Here is a 13,782-nt window from a genome sequence, read left to right as displayed (position 1 = left end):
AAGAAAATTAATTGGATTTTTGAAAGAAAACAATACTGTCAATATACTATTAAAACAAATTAAAATGGTAAAAGTTATTGTACTTTAAGTAAAAATAAAAGCTAAAATATCAATCCCAGTTTTGGATTACTTTAATGAACAAAAAAAAATGCATATAGCAAAGGATAGTTTCAATCTGCCTACCTCTGGGTTATGGGCCCAGCATGCTTCCAGTGCAGTACTCTGCTGCACATGTAAGTGCAAGAGATCCTGAAGCACTCACTCATCATGCGAAAGTACCAATGTGTTTCTTCATTGGTTGCTGGAAGAAACATCTTACAAAAACTCTCCAGATTATTGACTTTTTAAAGTTTTTCTAGGAAACCTGCGACCCTCCAGCTGCTGTGGAACTACATATCCCAGCATGCCCTGCCTCAGTTTTAGCATACCTTAATAGCAAAACTGTGGCAGGGCATGCTGGGATGTGTAGTTTCACAGCAGCTGGAGGGCCACAGGATGAAGACCCATGTGCTAGAACCAAACCGCAGGTACATTGAATGCTAGCAAGCTGAATGTTTAAATCCTTTTTGTTCCGCAGCATTCCAATGCGGAAGATTCCATGGAACCAGAGATTATTCCATTGAGAAGGACATGCTGCCTGGATGACTGCACTGTGCAAATTAAATCACGGAGCCAGTTGGCTTGTGGGTGGCTCTGGTGACTGGGTGGTTGGGTGGGCGGTGTGTCGGAGGTGGAGCACATGCAAATGAATGTGTATCATCCAGCTAGTGAGAGAGAAAACTCATGCAGGAGTGTGCCTGCTTGTCAGTGAGTTATGCACCTTGCCAGACGTCAAATCTACATGGAGCAACTGGAGGGGACAAGAGCAGGTTTGGAAAATATACACAGAAGAGCATATATGCTGGCGCATTCTCCATGATTGTGTCAGCTTATGTTTTGGTGCACTGCACTTTCCTCCACTAAGTTTTAGCCATTTTGTTTAAACGCAAGTGTAGTTGCTTCTCGCTCTTTTGGCTGTGATATTGTATTGTGGTTGAAGAGTCTGCTGGAGGGATTGTTTTCTTCATTGGCGAGAGACTGAAGATATTCCAGGATGGAAGGCTTGGGAACACTATCCGTTTTTCAGTTGTGGAAGAGTTGAAAGACCGGATTGGACTACATTCTATAGTAAAGGGTATCTTTGTATTTATTAATCCTCCCTTTATATGTGTCTGTCTTTTAATAAAGCTTTGGGCTTGTGATTCCGTCACCCTCTTACACTCCACACCCATAGCCTTATTAACTATTGTATTGTTTAAATGTATAGTGCAGTTCATGATTTATAGTGTAGGCTGACCTGTACTGTAGTTCTTGAACTGTACTATACCGACAGCATTTGTATTGTGTTTTGGCTGTGCTGCAACACAGTACTTATGTGTGTAATGTTTATGTATGTTTTTTTGCTTCTTTATGTCAATAAAGACTGCTTTTTCAATCCAATATCTGAAAACAATCAATGTTTATCTTTGATGGCAATAGAAGTGGTATGATATTTGCTGCTTTTGAAAGGCAATATCTGATATGTCCCCTATCTGGGAACCATATATTAAATGGCTTTTCAGAAAAGGGAGATGGGAGAAGAGCTTTCAGTACTTGTAGGACCGATGCACATTTCCTATTCTAGCCTCCAAAAACAGATTCAGTTGCATTTTCCAGCGTGTTTTGGATGCGCCTTTGCAAATGTCTTACATCGACAAACTTATTTAGTACTATTTTGCAAATAGGGTTACATTGTTGCAACATTGTGTTCCCTAATTGCTTGATTTTTTAAATGCAACAATTGATAAAAACACCTGATAACTGCTCTGCGGAGTCTTATTTTGTGTCTACTTCTTATCTACATTTAATTCCGTACCTCTAATCAAGGCATTTTTAAATGCTGGCGGCTGCCAGGACGTGAGGCCTACCTAGACTTTAGATCTGAATTTGAATGTACTTGTGAACTAACTTAATTTCCTACTTCTAAATTCATTCCTAAATTCACTACTTACATGAATCCTGTAGTTGGGCATTTTGGGACTTCGATTGTGGGCATTGTTTTGTGTCCAGACCAGCAGCAGGTGGTGTGCATTTGCTGGAAAGGCATCGAAGACCTCCGATATGCTGCATCTCCTGATGTGTGTCTCCCTCAAGTGGCTGTCAGCAAATGCCTGCTAGACACCCCATTCCAAGCTGATTGTGACATCACGGAACATGCATCATAGAACAGGCATGCTAAAACATGGGTCTTCAACCTGCGACCCTCCAGCTGCTATGGAACTACACATCCCAGCATGCCCTGCCTCAGTTTTAGCATACCTTATAGCAAAACTGTGGCAGGGCGTGCTGGGATGTGTAGTTTCACAGCAGCTGGAGGGCCACAGGATGAAGACCCATGTGCTAGAGCCAAGCCGCAGGTACATTGAATGCTAGCAAGCTGAATATTTAAATCCTTTTTGTTCCGCAGCATTCCAATGCGGAAGATTCCATGGAACCAGAGATCCTTCCATTGAGAAGGACATGCTGCCTGGATGACTACACTGTGCAAATTAAATCACGGAGCCAGTTGGTTTGTGGGTGGCTCTGGTGACTGGGTGGTTGGGTGGGTGGTGTGTCGGAGGTGGAGCACATGCAAATGATTGTGTATCATCCAGCTAGTGAGAGTGAAAACTCATGCAGGAGTGTGCCTGCTTGTCAGTGGGTTATGCACCTTGCCAGACGTTAAATCTACATAGAGCAGCTGGAGGGGACAAGAGCATGTTTGCAAAATATAGATAGAAGAGCATATATGCTGGCGCATTCTCCATGATTGTGTCAGCTTATGTTTTGGTGCACTGCACTTTCCTCCACTAAGTTTTAGCCATTTTTGTTAAGCTCAAGTGTAGTTGCTTCTCGGCCTTTTGGCTGTGATCTTGTATTGTGGTTGAAGGGTCTGCTGGAGGGAGGGATTGCTTTCTTCATTGGCGAAAGACCAAAGATATTCCAGGATGGAAGGCTTGGGAACACTATCTGTTTTTCAGTTGTGGAAGAGCACAGAGGTCGGATTGGACTACATTCTATAGTAAAGGATGTCTTTCTATTTATTAAACCTCCCCTTATATGTGTCAGTCTTTCAATAAAGCTTCGGGCTTGTGATTCCCTCACCCTCTTACACTCCACACCCATAGCCTTATTAACTGTTGTATTATTGTACAGTTTAAATGTATAGTGCAGTTCATGATTTATAGTGTAGGCTGGCCTGTGCTGTAGTTCTTGAACTGTACTATACCATCAGCATTTCTATTGTGTTTTGGCTGTGCCGCAACGCGGTACTTATGTGTGTAATGTTTATGTATGTTTTTTTGCTTCTTTATGTGCATCGGTCCTACAAGTAATGAAAGCTCTTCTCCCATCTCCCTTTTCTGAAAAGCCATTTAATATATGGTTCCCAGATAGGGGACATATCAGATATTGGATTTCAAAAGCATCAAATATCATACCACTTTTATTGCCATCAAAGATAAACATTGATTGTTTTCAGATATTGGCTTGAAAAAGCAGTCTTTATTGACATAAAAAAAAACATACATAAACATTGCACACATAAATACAGTGTTGCAGCACAGCCAAAACACAATACAAATGCTGACGGTATAGTACAGTTCAAGAACTACAGCACAGGCCAGTCTACACTATAAATCATGAACTGCACTATACATTTAAAGTATACAATAATACAACAGTTAATAAGGCTATGGGTGTGGAGTGTAAGAGGGTGAGGGATTCACAAAACCGAAGCTTTATTGTAACACAGACACATATAAGGGGAGGGTCAATAAATAGAAAGATATCCTTTACTATAGAATGTAGTCCAATCCGACCTCTGTGCTCTTCCACAACTGAAAAACAGATAGTGTTCCCAAGCCTTCCATCCTGGAATATCTTTGATCTTTCGCCAATGAAGAAAACAATCCCTCCCTCCAGCAGACCCTTCAACCACGATACAAGATCACAGCCAAAAGGCCGAGAAGCAACTACACTTGAGCTTAACAAAAATGGCTAAAACTTAGTGGAGGAAAGTGCAGTGCACCAAAACATAAGCTGACACAATCATGGAGAATGCGCCAGCATATATGCTCTTCTATCTATATTTTGCAAACCTGCTCTTGTCCCCTCCAGCTGCTCTATGTAGATTTAACGTCTGGCAAGGTGCATAACCCACTGACAAGCAGGAACACTCCTGCATGAGTTTTCTCTCTCACTAGCTGGATGATACACAATCATTTGCATGCGCTCCACTTCCGACACACCACCCACCCAACCACCCAGTCACCAGAGCCACCCACAAGCCAACTGGCTCCGTGATTTAATTTGCACAGTGTAGTCATCCAGGCAGCATGTCCTTCTCAATGGAAGGATCTCTGGTTCCATGGAATCTTCCGCATTGGAATGCTGCGGAACAAAAAGGATTTAAATATTCAGCTTGCTAGCATTCAATGTACCTGCGGCTTGGCTCTAGCACATGGGTCTTCATCTTGTTGCATTTGGTTTGTTGTTTGGGGGTGCTTCAGTATTAGGCAGCCTTCTGCCCTCCCATGTTCATCTGAAAATATGTGTTCTCCCTGCAGTTGTTGTCCCCAGATGAGAGTTCCCTTGTGCTGCCTCAGTTGAATCTCCTTTACTTGACAGAGATGTGCCTGAGCAGCGGCCCTCCCCAGCCCTATCCCAAATCATACTTATTTTGCATAGGAGATAACATGGTCATGAAGATTGTTCTCCCAGGGTTAGGTTCATTCATTGCATTCTGGGTATGCTGACCTCTGTGATTTCCCCAAATGTGGGAAACTCAACTGCATTATTTGTGGTAGTGGGGGACTGTGTTTGTGCTTTCCTCTGGTCAGCTCTGGTAAAAGTCAGATTTCTTTGTCTCAGATCTTCCTCTAGCCTTGTTCTTCTTTCAAGAGTTCCCTTGTGCTGCCTCAGTTGGATCTCCTTCACTTGACAGGGGGGTGCCCGAGCAGCGACCCTCCCCAGCTCTAGCCCAACTCCTACTTACCTGCCAGGTTAGATACTATGATCATGAAGTTGCTTCTCCCAGGGCAAGGCTCACCCATTGCACTCTGGGTGTGCTGCCCCTGCGATTTCCCCAAATGTGGGAAACTTGACTGCATAATTTGTGTTTCCCCTAGTCGGCTCTCATATAATTCAGATCTCTTTGTCTCAGGTCTCTCTCCAGCCTAGTTTGCTGTCTGTTTCCACTTCTTTTTTCTTGAGCCCCTCCCTTCTACACCCTTGTGCACTATCCTGACTTCTCCTCCTGTCTGCTTACTTTGTGCCTTCCGATGCACAATGCAAACTACAGGTAGTGCTGCAGGGCCCACACCCTTTTACTTGCCTTACAGAGCAGCTCTGGAGCTGTTACAGTGCCAAGCTGCTGAAAGAAATCAGCTTGAATGCTTCAGGGGCTGGGGCATGGCCAACATGAGCCCCACACCGAAGGAGGGTGGGGGTGTTTAATGCGAACTAAGGGTCATCCAAGCGCCGCAAAAGGCCGCCATGCCCTGCATACCCCTTTTCTCTTTTCATATGCAGATGAGGGTTCCAGCCAACTTTGGCCCACTGCTTGGATGACATCACTGTATGCAAATCCGTCTTCTGCAGACCTTCCCCCAGGAATGCTTGAACTAGTTGTTGCATTTGGTTTGTTGTTTGGGGGTGCTTCAGTATTAGGCAGCCTTCTGCCCTCCCATGTTCATCTGAAAATATGTGTTCTCCCGGCAGTTGTTGTCCCCAGATGAGAGTTCCTTTGTGCTGCCTCAGTTGAATCTCCTTTACTTGACAGAGATGTGCCTGAGCAGCGGCCCTCCCCAGCCCTTTCCCAAATCATACTTATTTTGCATAGGAGATACCATGGTCATAAAGATTGTTCTCCCAGGGTGAGGTTCATTCATTGCATTCTGGGTATGCTGACCCCTGTGATTTCCCCAAATGTGGGAAACTCAACTGCATTATTTGTGGTAGTGGGGGACTGTGTTTGTGTTTTCCTCTGGTCAGCTCTGGTAAAAGTCAGATTTCTTTGTCTCAGATCTTCCTCTAGCCTTGTTCTTCTTTCGAGAGTTCCATTGTGCTGCCTCAGTTTGATCTCCTTCACTTGACAGGGGGGTACCCAAGCAGCGACCCTCCCCAGCTCTAGCCCAACTCCTACATACCTGCCAGGTGAGATACTATGATCATGAAGGTGCTTCTCCCAGGGCAAGGCTCACCCATTGCACTCTGGGTGTGCTGCTCCTGCGATTTCCCCAAATGTGGGAAACTTGACTGCATAATTTGTGTTTCCCCTGGTCGGCTCTCGTATAATTCAGATCTCTTTGTCTCAGGTCTCTCTCCAGCCTAGTTTGCTGTCTGTTTCCACTTCTCTTTTCTTGAGCCGCTGCCTTCTATGCCCTTGTGCACTCTCCTGACTTCTCCTGTCTGCTTACTTTGTGCCTTCCAACGCACAATGCAAACTACAGGTAGTGCTGCAGGGCCCACACCCTTTTACTTGCCTTTCAGAGCAGCTCTGGAGCTGTTACAGTGCCCAGCTGCTGCAAGAAATCAGCTTGAATGCTTCAGGGGCTGGGGCATAGCCAACATGAGCCCCACACCGACGGAGGGTGGAGGTGTTTAATGCGAACTAAGGGTCATCCAAGCGCCGCAAAAGGCCGCCATGCCCTGCATACCCCTTTTCTCTTTTCATATGCAGATGAGGGTTCCAGCCAACTTTGGCCCACTGCTTGGATGACATCACCGTATGCAAATCCGTCTTCTGCAGACCTTTTCCCAGGAATGCTTGTACTAGTTGTTGCATTTGGTTTGTTGTTTGGGGGTGCTTCAGTATTAGGCAGCCTTCTGCTCTCCCATGTTCATCTGAAAATATGTGTTCTCCCTGCAGTTGTTGTCCCCAGATGAGAGTTCCCTTGTGCTGCCTCAGTTGAATCTCCTTTACTTGACAGAGATGTGCCTGAGCAGCGGCCCTCCCCAGCCCTATCCCAAATCATACTTATTTTGCATAGGAGATACCATTGTCATGAAGATTGTTCTCCCAGGGTGAGGTTCATTCATTGCATTCTGGGTATGCTGACCCCTGTGATTTCCCCAAATGTGGGAAACTCGACTGCATTATTTGTGGTAGTGGGGGACTGTGTTTGTGCTTTCCTCTGGTCAGCTCTGGTAAAAGTCAGATTTCTTTGTCTCAGATCTTCCTCTAGCCTTGTTCTTTTTTCGAGAGTTTCCTTGTGCTGCCTCAGTTGGAGCTCCTTCACTTGACAGGGGGGTGCCCGAACAGCGACCCTCCCCAGCTCTAGCCCAACTCCTACTTACCTGCCAGGTGAGATACTATGATCAGGAAGGTGCTTCTCCCAGGGCAAGGCTCACCCAATGCACTCTGGTTGTGCTGCTCCTACGATTTCCCCAAATGTGGGACACTTGATTACATAATTTGTGTTTCCTCTGGTCGGCTCTCGTATAATTCAGATCTCTTTGTCTCAGGTCTCTCTCCAGCCTAGTTTGCTGTCTGTTTCCACTTCTCTTTTCTTGAGCCGCTCCCTTCTATGCCCTTGTGCACTATCCTGACTTCTCCCGTCTGCTTACTTTGTGCCTTCCAAAGCACAATGCAAACTACAGGTAGTGCTGCAGGGCCCACACCCTTTTACTTGCTTTACAGAGCAGCTCTGGAGCTGTTACAGTGCCCAGCTGCTGCAAGAAATCAGCTTGAATGCTTCAGGGGCTGGGGCATAGCCAACATGAGCCCCACACCGAAGGAAGGTGGAGGTGTTTAATGCGAACTAGGGGTCATCCAAGCGCCGCAAAAGGCCGCCATGCCCTGCACACCCCATTTTTATTTTCATATGCAGACGAGGGTTGAAGCCAACTTTGACCCACTGCTTGGATGACATCACCATATGCAAATCCATCTGCTGCAGGCCTTCCCCCAGGAATGCTTGCACTAGTAGTTGCATTTGGTTTGTTGTTTGGGGGTGCTTCAGTATTAGGCAGCCTTCTGCCCTCCCATGTTCATCTGAAAATATGTGTTCTCCCTGCAGTTGTTGTCCCCAGATGAGAGTTCCCTTGTGCTGCCTCAGTTGAATCTCCTTTACTTGACAGAGATGTGCCTGAGCAGCGGCCCTCCCCAGCCCTATCCCAAATCATACTTATTTTGCATAGGAGATACCATGGTCATGAAGATTGTTCTCCCAGGGTGAGGTTCATTCATTGCACTCTGGGTATGCTGACCCCTGTGATTTCCCCAAATGTGGGAAACTCGACTGCATTATTTGTGGTAGTGGGGGACTGTGTTTGTGCTTTCCTCTGGTCAGCTCTGGTAAAAGTCAGATTTCTTTGTCTCAGATCTTCCTCTAGCCTTGTTCTTCTTTCGAGAGTTCCCTTGTGCTGCCTCAGTTGGATCTCCTTCACTTGACAGGGGGTGCCCGAGCAGCAATCCTCCACAGCTCTAGCCCAACTCCTACTTACCTGCCAGGTGAGATACTATGATCTTCACTGTTAGGGCAATCAGGATGTGGAATTCCCTGCCAGGGAAGGTGGTAATGGCGGACTCTGTAATTGGATTTAAAAAAGGAATGGATACATTTCTGAATGAAAAAGCTATCCAAGGTTATAATACTTAAAATATCAACATGGTTAATCCGGGGGTAACATGAGTTATAGTAGTTAACTAGTCATAAAACATTATTCAGCAAGTATGTAGAATCATCACAACTTAAAACAGGTTGAACACGATGGGCAATTTGGCAATACTTTGGGATCAAAATGACTCCCAAATTCTATGATTTAAGCTGTTTTTTTAGGGTTTTTTGAAAAAAACACCCGAATCCAAAACACACCAGGATGAGGAGGATATGGGTGTTGCTGGCGCTGGGGAGGAAATTGACAAGGAGGATTCTGATGGTGAGGTGGTTTGTTTAAGTCAGGCACCCGGCGAGACACCTGTTGTCCGTGGGAGGAATATGGCCATTGACATGCCTGGTGAAAATACCAAAAAAATCAGCTCTTCGGTGTGGAAGTATTTCAACAGAAATGCGGACAACAGGTGTCAAGCCGTGTGTTGCCTTTGTCAAGCTGTAATAAGTAGGGGTATAGACGTTAACCACCTCGGAACATCCTCCCTTATACGTCACCTGCAGCGCATTCATCATAAGTCAGTGACAAGTTCAAAAACTTTGGGCGACAGCGGAAGCAGTCCACTGACCAGTAAATCCCTTCCTCTTGTAACCAAGCTCACGCAAACCACCCCACCAACTCCCTCAGTGTCAATTTCCTCCTTCCCCAGGAATGCCAATAGTCCTGCAGGCCATGTCACTGACAATTCTGACGAGTTCTCTCCTGCCTGGGATTCCTCCGATGCATCCTTGAGTGTAACGCCTACTGCTGCTGGCGCTGCTGTTGTTGCTGCTGGGAGTCGATGGTCATCCCAGAGGGGAAGTCGTAAGACCACTTTTACTACTTCCACCAAGCAATTGACTGTCCAACAGTCTTTTGCAAGGAAGATGAAATATCACAGCAGTCATCCTGCTGCAAAGCGGATAACTGAGGCCTTGGCATCCTGGGCAGTGAGAAACGTGGTTCCGGTATCCATCATTACTTCAGAGCCAACTATAGACTTGATTGAGGTACTGTGTCCCCGGTACCAAATACCATCTAGGTTCCATTTCTCTAGGCAGGCGATACCGAAAATGTACACAGACCTCAGAAAAAGACTCACCAGTGTCCTAAAAAATGCAGTTGTACCCAATGTCCACTTAACCACGGACATGTGGACAAGTGGAGCAGGGCAGACTCAGGACTATATGACTGTGACAGCCCACTGGGTAGATGTATTGACTCCCGCCGCAAGAACAGCAGCGGCGGCACCAGTAGCAGCATCTCGCAAACGCCAACTCTTTCCTAGGCAGGCTACGCTTTGTATCACCGCTTTCCAGAATACGCACACAGCTGAAAACCTCTTACGGCAACTAAGGAAGATCATCACAGAATGGCTTACCCCAATTGGACTCTCCTGTGGATTTGTGGCATCGGACAACGCCAGCAATATTGTGCGTGCATTATATCTGGGCAAATTCCAGCACGTCCCATGTTTTGCACATACCTTGAATTTGGTGGTGCAGAATTATTTAAAAAACGACAGGGGCGTGCAAGAGATGCTGTCAGTGGCCACAAGAATTGCGGGACACTTTCGGCGTACAGGCACCACGTACAGAAGACTGGAGCAACACCAAAAACGCCTGAACCTGCCCTGCCATCATCTGAAGCAAGAAGTGGTAACGAGGTGGAATTCAACCCTCTATATGCTTCAGAGGATGGAGGAGCAGCAAAAGGCCATTCAAGCCTATACATCTGACCACGATATAGGAGGTGGAATGCACCTGTCTCAAGCGCAGTGGAGAATGATTTCAACGTTGTGCAAGGTTCTGCAACCTTTTGAACTTGCCACACGTGAAGTCAGTTCAGACACTGCCAGCCTGAGTCAGGTCATTCCCGTCATCAGGCTTTTGCAGAAGAAGCTGGAGACATTGAAGGAGGAGCTAAGACAGAGCGATTCCGCTAGGCATGTGGGACTTGTGGATGGAGCCCTTCATTCGCTTAACCAGGATTCACGGGTGGTCAATCTGTTGAAATCAGAGCACTACATTTTGGCCACCGTGCTCGATCCTAGATTTAAAACCTACGTTGTATCTCTCTTTCCGGCAGGGGTTCAAAGACCTGCTGGTGAGAAAATTATCAAGTCAAGCGGAACTTGATCGGTCAACAGCTCCTCCTTCACATTCTCCCGCAATTGGGGGTGCGAGGAAAAGGCTCAGAATTCCGAGCCCACCCGCTGGCGGTGATGCAGGGCAGTCTGGAGCGACTGCTGATGCTGACATCTGGTCCGGACTGAAGGACCTGCCAACGATTACGGACATGTCGTCTACTGTCACTGCATATGATTCTCTCACCATTGAAAGAATGGTGGAGGATTATATGAGTGACCGCATCCAAGTAGGCACGTCAGACAGTCCGTACGTATACTGGCAGGAAAAAGAGGCAATTTGGAGGCCCTTGCACAAACTGGCTTTATTCTACCTAAGTTGCCCTCCCACAAGTGTGTACTCCGAAAGAGTGTTTAGTGCCGCCGCTCACCTTGTCAGCAATCGGCGTACGAGGTTACTTCCAGAAAATGTGGAGAAGATGATGTTCATTAAAATGAATTATAATCAATTTCTCCGTGGAGACATTGACCAGCAGCAATTGCCTCCACAAAGTATACAGGGAGCTGAGATGGTGGATTCCAGTGGGGACGAATTGATAATCTGTGAGGAGGGGGATGTACACGGTGATGAATCGGAGGATGATGAGGTGGACATCTTGCCTCTATAGAGCCAGTTTGTGCAAGGAGAGATTAATTGCTTCTTTTTTGGTGGGGGTCCAAACCAACCCGTCATTTCAGTCACAGTCGTGTGGCAGACCCTGTCACTGAAATGATGGGTTGGTTAAAGTGTGCATGTCCTGTTTATACAACATAAGGGTGGGTGGGAGGGCCCAAGGCAATTCCACCTTGCACCTCTTTTTTCTTTTATTTTTCTTTGCGTCATGTGCTGTTTGGGGAGTGTTTTTTGGAAGGGCCATCCTGCGTGACACTGCAGTGCCACTCCTAGATGGGCCAGGTGTTTGTGTCGGCCACTTGGGTCGCTGAGCTTAGTCACACAGCTACCTCATTGCGCCTCTTTTTTTCTTTGCGTCATGTGCTGTTTGGGGAGTGTTTTTTGGAAGGGCCATCCTGCGTGACACTGCAGTGACACTCCTAGATGGGCCAGGTGTTTGTGTCGTCCACTTGGGTCGCTGAGCTTAGTCACACAGCTACCTCATTGCGCCTCTTTTTTTCTTTGCGTCATGTGCTGTTTGGGGAGTGTTTTTTGGAAGGGCCATCCTGCGTGACACTGCAGTGCCACTCCTAGATGGGCCAGGTGTTTGTGTCGGCCACTTGGGTCGCTGAGCTTAGTCACACAGCTACCTCATTGCGCCTCTTTTTTTCTTTGCGTCATGTGCTGTTTGGGGAGTGTTTTTTGGATGGGCCATCATGCGTGACACTGCAGTGCCACTCCTAGATGGGCCAGGTGTTTGTGTCGGCCACTTGGGTCACTGAGCTTAGTCATCCAGCGACCTCGGTGCAAATTTTAGGACTAAAAATAATATTGTGAGGTGTGAGGTGTTAAGAATAGACTGAAAATGAGTGGAAATTATGGTTATTGAGGTTAATAATACTTTGGGATCAAAATGACTCCCAAATTCTATGATTTAAGCTGTTTTTTAGGGTTTTTTGAAAAAAACACCCGAATCCAAAACACACCCGAATCCGACAACAAAAAATTCGGTGAGGTTTAGCCAAAACGCGTTCGAACCCAAAACACGGCCGCGGAACCGAACCCAAAACCAAAACACAAAACCCGAAAAATTTCCGGTGCACATCTCTAGTGGCCATGCCATGTCACTGTGCAGGAGCCAGCACCGCTCACACACTAGTCCCCGGTGCAGCCCCCAACCCCCGGGACACCCGGAGCAACAAAATGTAGATTCAGGCCACCAGGCCACGCCCCTACCTATGAAACCATGCCTCCGTTTTACCATTGCGCTGCTTATCTGCGCGCACTGCATTACAATCTCCCTCGCCACCTCTCTGGGTGTCACCAGTGATAGTGACACCTCTGCCATGCTTGTAGCAGCTGGTCCTAAGATCTACGCCTCAAGCCCTGAGTGTTTGCCCTTGTGACTTGTTGATCATCATAGCAAAGCAGATGCTTACAGAAAACTGCAGGGGCTTAGATTGAAAATAAAAAAAATTGATGGGTATAAGGTAGAGAGGAGCGGGTTCGGTTCTCCGAGAACCGAATTCCCCACGAACTCCACGTGGTTTACACTGGTACGAGGCAGGCTCGGTTGTTCCCGCCTGACTCGGAAAACCTGAACAAGGGAAAATGTCATCATCCCGCTGTCGGATTCTCGCGAGATTCGGATTCCATATAAAGAGCTGCGCGTTGCCGCCATTTTTACTCGTGCATTGAAGAGAGAGCGGAGAGGACGTGGCTATGTTCTCTCAGTGGAAATCTCAATATCAGTGCTCAGTATCAGTGGATACTTATTGCTGCTCAGTAATACTAGTAGTGTGTCTCTCCTGCTCAGTGTCAGTTCTCAGTAGTATCCTCATCAGTGCTCAGTATCACTGCTCATTGTCTTGTGCTGCATTGTTGTGCTCAGCATACTACAGTACATTACTAATAGTCCAGTGCTGCATCTTGCTGCTCAGTGTCAGTTCTAGTATCCTCATCAGTGCTCACTATCACTGCTCATTGCATTGTGGTGTTCTGTATACTACAGTAACATAGTAATATAGTAACATATAGTAACATAGTTTTTGAGGTTGAATAGAGGCAAATTGCCCATCGTGTTCAACCTGTTTTAAGTTGTGATGATTCTACATACTTGCTGAATAATGTTTTATGACTAGTTAGCTACTACAACTCATGTTACCCCCGGATTAACCATGTTGATATTTTAAGTATTATAACCTTGGATAGCTTTTTCATTCAGAAATGTATCCATTCCTTTTTTAAATCCAATTACAGAGTCCGCCATTACCACCTTCCCTGGCAGGGAATTCCACATCCTGATTGCCCTAACAGTGAAGATCATAGTATCTCTCCTGGCAGGTAAGTAGGAGTTGGGCCAGAGCTGTGGAGGATTGCTGCTCGGGCACCC

At 46.4% G+C, this 13,782-nt stretch overlaps 6 non-coding genes and 1 pseudogene across 6 annotated transcripts; all 7 read left to right on the top strand.

Moving 5' to 3' along the window:
- Positions 1-4,729: 4,729 nt before the first annotated feature.
- LOC135048146 (U1 spliceosomal RNA) lies at positions 4,730-4,893 on the top strand. Its single transcript, XR_010240085.1, has one exon. It is a non-coding gene; the product is annotated as a U1 spliceosomal RNA (small nuclear RNA).
- Positions 4,894-5,045: 152 nt separating this feature from the next.
- Positions 5,046-5,180, top strand: LOC135048094 (U1 spliceosomal RNA; annotated as a pseudogene).
- A 702-nt stretch (positions 5,181-5,882) lies between these two features.
- On the top strand, positions 5,883-6,046 carry LOC135048129 (U1 spliceosomal RNA). Its single transcript, XR_010240068.1, has one exon. It is a non-coding gene; the product is annotated as a U1 spliceosomal RNA (small nuclear RNA).
- A 152-nt stretch (positions 6,047-6,198) lies between these two features.
- On the top strand, positions 6,199-6,361 carry LOC135048070 (U1 spliceosomal RNA). The gene has a single exon (XR_010240018.1). It is a non-coding gene; the product is annotated as a U1 spliceosomal RNA (small nuclear RNA).
- Positions 6,362-7,032: 671 nt separating this feature from the next.
- On the top strand, positions 7,033-7,196 carry LOC135048131 (U1 spliceosomal RNA). The gene has a single exon (XR_010240070.1). It is a non-coding gene; the product is annotated as a U1 spliceosomal RNA (small nuclear RNA).
- Positions 7,197-7,348: 152 nt separating this feature from the next.
- Positions 7,349-7,511, top strand: LOC135048100 (U1 spliceosomal RNA). The gene has a single exon (XR_010240039.1). It is a non-coding gene; the product is annotated as a U1 spliceosomal RNA (small nuclear RNA).
- Positions 7,512-8,182: 671 nt separating this feature from the next.
- On the top strand, positions 8,183-8,346 carry LOC135048054 (U1 spliceosomal RNA). Its single transcript, XR_010240006.1, has one exon. It is a non-coding gene; the product is annotated as a U1 spliceosomal RNA (small nuclear RNA).
- Positions 8,347-13,782: the final 5,436 nt, after the last annotated feature.

This window comes from Pseudophryne corroboree, unplaced genomic scaffold (assembly GCF_028390025.1).
Source record: "Pseudophryne corroboree isolate aPseCor3 unplaced genomic scaffold, aPseCor3.hap2 scaffold_945, whole genome shotgun sequence".
In the NCBI taxonomy this organism is placed as follows: Eukaryota; Metazoa; Chordata; class Amphibia; order Anura; family Myobatrachidae; genus Pseudophryne; species Pseudophryne corroboree.
This window is presented reverse-complemented; position numbering and strand designations above follow the sequence as displayed.